Below are 7,445 nucleotides of genomic sequence, written 5' to 3'. Positions count from 1 at the left end.
TTATAGAAACATGGAAAGGGACAAACAAACGGAAAGAGGAGTGAACATTGGGGCGCGATCGCTTAGGGCAATGAGAGACTAACCTAATAGCCAGACAAGATACCCATGGACACCGGCCAAAATGAACAAACCGCATAACCGAAAGTCCACCCTGCCTAATAATTAGGGAAGGATTAAAACTCCTAAAAAATGTTTTAAAAAAAAAAATTAATTGGATTTTAATGCCTACATCATTAAGTTAGTTGGATTAGTATCAGTTTTATTATACTTATCTTCTTAACAGTTAGAATTATAGTATAAATTGTTAGGGAAAAGAGCCTTAATTCTTTTGGGGCTGAGCAGGTTATGAATAGGCCAGCTTAATAACTGCTTGCTTGGTCTTGCTTGGTCTTAATTACTAATTTGCTAAATGTGGGAAAAAAAAAAAAAACAATTAAATTGATTCCCTTAAGGAGCAAGGTGTAACAGTTTTTAATTTATTGTCTATAATCTCTAAATTGCATCCCGGGAAAAAATTACATTTTTGTATACAGATTGTCAATTTCTCTTAATGTTTTGTTGAATGCCTTTGTAATCAGAATCTGTTGGGCTGATAGTTGTTTCGCCCTTATCAGTTTTTTCTTCAAAGCCTCTCTCTCTCTCTCTTTTATTTTTCTCCTTCTTTTTTTGTTGTTCCTTTTTTTCGGTTCTTGACTTTTCTCCCTTCTCTTTCTTTTTGATTTTCTTCGCTTTCTGTTTTTCCTTTCTCTTTTTTCCGATATGAAATGTGTGAGGAAATTGTATAGTATCGGGTGATTTAATCTGTAGCCTGTGAACATAAGAGCCGTTATACTAGAAACAGACAGTATATGTCTTTGTTAGACTTTATATAAGAATTTTTAATTTAAGTGAAAACCTGTTTGTGAGCTCACAATGAAGTAATACTTAAGTATTCAATGGGTTAGAGATGCAAACCTCTTCTCTTCAGGAGTCCAGAAGGCTTGCATGGTCTCTTGGCCGCTAGGGAGGGGTGGGTGAGGCCTCTGTAAATAACCGAGTTGGGACTGGGTGGGAATCCGTTTTGCAAATCTGCAAAATCCGCCAGAGAACCTACACGTTTCAAACCATTTGGCACCAATTGGCTGGACCCTACGTGTACTCTGCCCTTTCAGGATTTAAGCATTCTATTATTCTCGTTAAAAATATATTTTGCGGCTAACCTTGCTCGTTGTAAAGATACCTGAGGCCTCTAGCTCCGTAGCGATTCCCTCCATCTGTTCGTCAGTGACGCCACCGGCTCCATGTTTGGGATTTTCGGACTAGACGCAATGAATGCTCGGTTGGTAAGTGCTAATTGAATTGTATTACTTACTTTCGATTGAAAATGAAAACGAGATAGGGGGCAGTAAGACTTACCATTTTTCTGCCTGCGAAACACTGGTTTTGTCTTTTCCTTGGTGTCATGACGAAAACTTACGCGATTTTCAAACGCTATATCGAAGCGCTAAATACGCAATTCTTTGTTAAAAAAAAAACGGAAGAAAGCTCGCGCAGCGTAGGAAGGCTGAGGCCGTTAATATTTTGTGCACGTAAGCTCTTTGAACGCCAGAAAAACAGCGTAACTTCACTATTTAATTACGCTAAGCGCCAAGCCCCGATTGATCCTTATTTGAAACGAACATCTTTTCTTGTAATTGACAACCCTAATGGAAAGTAGCAGGACCGCTCGTTGGCGAAGGAAGGTTAAGAGGTCTCGACCTGTAACTCCGTTTTTGGAATCTGAAATAAGTCAGTTGAATTTCCTGTATGGAAAACTGGCTGATCTAGAGATTAATTCGTACAACTTGGAGAGATTGAACGATGAGACCTACACATTTACTGCTGGAGAAATGGGAAGTTTTGATTCCGAACCTAACGTGCGGTTGAGAAGATCTAGGAATGACATTCATTCTTCTATGGATGAAATCAGACGGGAGATAAATGCTATATTCATTTGTCGCAAGTCCTTACTTTTGACTGAAATGGCAAACCTGAGACGGAAGCACAATTTAATTAAATTGAGTAAGGTGAAGCAGAAGAGTATTATAAGAGGAAGATTGAATTCTTTGCATGAGATACGCAGAACGATGAGAGGTTTTGAAAAACTGAAGAAAAAGAGAGAAGAGACTTATAAGTTAGACGTGAAAGACCGGAAAAAGAGAATAAGACTAGAGGACCAAGAGGCTAGGATAAGGAGAGAACATCAAAGGAAACGAGACAATGTGCATAATTTTACTAATTTCAATATTGACATGGACCTGATAACGTTTTTAGATAGAGGTGGGGGTTATGTACCCTTCTGCTCTAAGACGTTTACTTCGCAAAGGACTTTACTGGATTTTAAACGTCAAGCTGAGGAAGTACTTTTGACATTTTCTAAAAAAGTTACTGGCCAAAGTAGTCGAGCTCAGAGATGCCATCAGTCGGGGAAACGACTGAGGAAGATCAGCAAAAGGACCGTACGGAGCCAGATCAGGTTAAATCTGAACCATCCTAATATGACTAGGGCAAATCGAGATTTTATATACAACTCGTTGCGTTTGATTGATCGCTATAGGGCTACTTCATTTAAAAAATTAAGATTAGAAATGCCATTTTGCAAGGTTAGAAGGGGAGACTCCAGACAATTGGATTATTTGAAAAATATCCTTAAAAAAGGTGGCTGTAGTTTAAGAGAGAGTGATAAAAAATTGGGTTGGTCTCTAAACTCTGTAGATTGGTATGAAAGGGAGTATAGAAGGCAATTGCTAACTGATTTTTACTCATGGGCTTGTGGGAAGGATAAGGAAGATCAGCTAAAAAACGCTGTAGGGAGAACTTAAGACTAGTAATAGAAAAACACAGGCATTTTCTTAAAGAAAGCCAAGTAACAAAGTTTAATCTGGGAGCAGACAAGGGTTATATCTTGTTTTGTGCCAGATCAGTGGAGAAAGATGAAGTCTCTCTCTATAGCATTGCAGCTTTAATATTAAAACATGAAGGAGTACTTCTGATGTTTTAATATAGCTTTTAAATTTAATTATTAAGCCCATGTGAAAAACTATTTTGTGTTATAGATAACCGTGTCACTAGTACACTAGTGAAGATAACCGAACCATACAGATATGTAGGAAGGGACAGACAGACGGAAAGAGGAGTGAACATAAGGCCGAAACCACTAAGGCTATTGAATGATTAGCTATATAATCAGGCAAATACCACATGGATGCCGGTCAGAATGAACAAACCACAAGACCGAATGCAAACCCAACCCCATAACCGAAGGATCAGCATAGGAAGCCAATTGCACGGTTGAAATTATTTCTGAATTGGGCTGTTTGCGGAGATACTTAATTTAATCTTAATAGTTTTATTTTTGATAATTGCTTATTTAAGTTTAAGCTCATGTGGAAAACTAATTTGATTCTAGAAAAATAAAACACTAATAGAACTATTCTTGTTTTTTGCCAGATCGGTGGAGAAAGATGAAGTCTCTCTCTATAGCATTGCAGCTTTAATATTAAAACATGAAGGAGTACTTCTGATGTTTTAATATAGCTTTTAAATTTAATTATTAAGCCCATGTGAAAAACTATTTTGTGTTATAGATAACCGTGTCACTAGTACACTAGTTAAATTTATTAACGGTACAAAGCTAAGAATTTTACCTTGCATTACAGCATTAAGTTTTACAAAAATAACAAATTGTTTCCCAACTAGGCTTAATTTGTTTTTGTTTTTTAGGTAATGCGCCTTTCTTTGGATTTCCATTCAAATGTCGGAAATTACAAAGACTGATATTGGAATGTTCCTTTAATTCTCGAAAACACTGGTTATGGGCCACGTAGACTGTCTGTAAAGCTGTAAAGCCGGCCATACGGGAAAAAAAACAATGTAATGGCTTTATTGCACGAAGACCGCTCAGTGCCATCCAAAATTGCACCTTTATTGACAGATTTTCGCTTCTTATTTGCGGCTTTTTCTTTTTTGCGACTGTTTACTTGTTGTATTTTCTTCAGTCAATCTACATTACGCGTGACCAGTAGTATTTGAAATTTGAATGGAGTTTTAGAATTCAAATGTCAGCTTTTACGAGTAACAACGCCAGCGAGATTTGCATATGTAATCAAATGGTGACGGAAAAGGTTCGGAAAATTATAAGAATTTTGACAAAACGCGCGGGAAATTTTTTTCTAATTTCACCAGTATACCATTTGATTACCTTTTATAATTATGGGTGACAAATTACGCCCACAATTGTGGTTGGCTTACACACGCAGGCAAAAAACTGCTCGAGTACTTTATCCAACCACTCAGGACGAACCCTCAGTTAGGGTTTTTCTCAAGGTGATTTTCATCACACCAGTTCTTAAAAACCCTCACCCATTTAATTGCGCTATTTCCGGTATTTAGGTTACCTGCAACTTCTTTTAATGCCGTAGCTTCTTTCATCCGTAACATTTTTAAACCTGGACTCCATCTTACGGGAACTGAGATACAGGAAACGTTGCCATAGTAATTTTGTAATTTCACATGTGAAATTATAAATTAACGCTGTAATTTCGCGCCAAAATTAAGGAGTTATTTGTCACCCAAGATATTAAAGCAGAAATTTCCTTTAAGTTAATTTATTAACGGTACAAAGCTAAGAGTTTTGCCTTAAATTACAGCATAAGTCTTACAAAAATAACAAATTGTTTCTCAAGTATGTCTAATTTATTTTTGTTTTTTAGGTTATTCGCCTTTCATATCAAGCTCTTTGCGTTTAATTTTTGGTAGACAATAGCAGTGGATTAACTTCCTTTTATGGGCATTTTTATTGTTTGCAGCTTTGAGGCTCTTTTGTTTCTTGAACAAAAGCTTGGAAGAACCGACGCTTTAGCAAATTTCCGACCGCGAGATTCAAAATGTTCGTTGATGACCAGGTGTTGACAATATCACCCTTCTCGGGGGTGGGATAAGGGAAATGTCGCTCAGTTTAAAAACACAATTGTTGCGCTATTACCGCTGTTACTCCCCCAATTCGATTTTAAGCTGAAAGGATCTCTTTGCAAACATATGAATTGGAGATTACATATGTCAATCTCAAAAATTGTAACAGGGTTCTTGAGGAATTTAGTTACGAACCACTTTCAGTGCAGTAGTTCCACTAGTGTATGTATAACTTGAACGCTTTCATGGCCGTTGTGCATTGTTTTCTCGTCTTTGTCTCTTAATCGTCAACAAACCATTAATTGACACAAACTTTACTTTCCACAGTAGAGGCGCGTGCCGCCAACGTTTGTCGGGTCTTGTGCGCAACATGAATGAAATTCTAATGATGACCTTTCTTCAGCTTGTTCTGCGAATTGCTTATAAAAAGTTACCGACTTATAACATTTTTTAGCGCAACTGAGCTTCTTTGAAATTCGCGCTTAGTTGACTCCATTGTTTTCTGGTTGTCATGAATGATCAATGAGTACTAGTTATGCTAGTGTAAATGGTTACAGAGACGCGTGCACTTGACAACAATCATTCCGCTATTGTCATTTGACAAGAACCAATTTGCTCACGCAATCAGAAGAGATCGTCGAGAAAGAAGTTTAAAGTTCTAGAAAATGTTTTCGAAGTTTAAGAGAGGGAAGGCGCCGAACGTACTTAGTCAAACCTGTTGACGTACCCCCGGTAAGTTTGTTTTCGTTTTCCCAAGTGGGCTACCGTTGGGATTACAAAGACTGATTTTCACACATTACAAAGACTGATTTTCGAATGTTCTTTTCTTTCTCGAAAATACTGGTCATGGGTCACGTAGACTGTCTGTAAAGCTGTAAAGCCGGCCACAATGCAAAACAATGCCTTCCAAAATTATTTTCAGATTTTCGCTACTTATTCGCGGCTTTTTCTTTTTTACGACTTTTTCGCGGTCTTGTCTTGCCGGCTCAAAGGGATTATGTAATTAAGCGACAATGCTGTCGAAGGCGATTCTACAATATGAGCAATAGACTGTTACGATTGTTCTTTTCCCGTCATTTGCGACTGTTTTCCCGCGAACAAAATGTTTTGAAAATGAACAGTATAAATACGGATAAAAAGATACAGGTAAAAATTCAGTCTATATTGTCCAATGAACCCAAATAATAGGTGTCTTGGTCACGTCCGCAAAGGATTGTTGAAATACTGTAACAGATAACAACGAAAGAACATGTTAAGAACTTTTCAGGCTCAAATTGCCAAAAATAATAAGAACGTTTAAACTCAGCCAGCCACAAAATTAGGCGTTCTTAAAAAAATAAAATAAACAATAAAAAAAAAAGTACGTATTATATCATTCTCCGTTCGTGAACGAGCGGTATCCTGAAAATCCTACAATTTGATTGGCTCCGGGAGCGAGCAGAACTTTCTTTTCTCTTTTTCTTCTTTTTTTTCTCTAGGATATATTAGAAATTTGTTTTATCGTTAGTCAAGCCTTTTTCTCTGAGGTTTACGTGTGGCTTTCATGCAAAATGATCGGCAAAATTTAAATAGAGCGTGACAGTGCGACGTAGCGCGCATAGACTGTTTGCAAACCAATTCACCTCCATCATCTTAAAGACTAAAATGTGAGGGGAGGGGGGGGGAGAGGAAGAAATAAAAGAACGAAAAGAAATAGACAAAAATAAACATGTTATTCACTGTGTGGTCCGTATAGGGAAAAACTATGCCCTCGGTCTTGAGTACAGCCTTCGACCAATGGCGTCGGGACGTACTCAAGACCTCGAACACAGTATACGGACCGGTCAGTACGTGCATGGAATCAGGTTAAGTATACTCCAACTCAAAAGGATTTTATCACTCAGAGGAAACAACACCAGCCCAGGATGTTGTAGAAGCTATACTATATATGGCGAAACGGAACTGAAAGGAAGCGTGACCATTGTTGGCTATCGTGCAAAGCAGCAAAGAGTACAATCTTTTTATTGTGGAAACAGCTCACCACATTCTAAATCTTTTTGATCCGGATGGCGTTGAAGCACGTCCGAAGCATCGTCTACCTTAACCCGAGATATTAAAGAAGCAAAAGTCAGAACCACATTTGGCATACCGGCTCGGTTTCTCAAGCAGTTTATGTCCTTGGTTGAGGTCTTTAAAGATTGTTTTTTAAGGTAACTTTAACAAAGCGGATGATACTGTCAAAATTTGGCAGATAGAAAGATCTTATCATCCTTCGATTTTTGAGTACAATAAGCTATCCAGATTTTAATTTTATGCGTTGAATGCAGAAGGCTCCAACCTAAGCCTACAATTTTAAATGTCCACCCATATTTCAACTTACACTCTTTTTATAAGAATTTATTTAATTAGAATATCGAGGAAATGTCATACGCTATAATCTAAGAACATCCACAAGAATATTTTCTATCTAACATCGGCAGAAAAATAAGAATAATCAGCCTGGGCCGGAAAAGCATGAAATATTCCTATAAGAAAAA

This window comes from Pavona decussata, unplaced genomic scaffold, assembly GCF_977016875.1.
Source record: "Pavona decussata unplaced genomic scaffold, jaPavDecu1.1 SCAFFOLD_105, whole genome shotgun sequence".
In the NCBI taxonomy this organism is placed as follows: domain Eukaryota; kingdom Metazoa; phylum Cnidaria; class Anthozoa; order Scleractinia; family Agariciidae; genus Pavona; species Pavona decussata.
The sequence above is the reverse complement of the archived record's forward strand: the minus strand, read 5'-3'. Positions refer to the sequence as shown.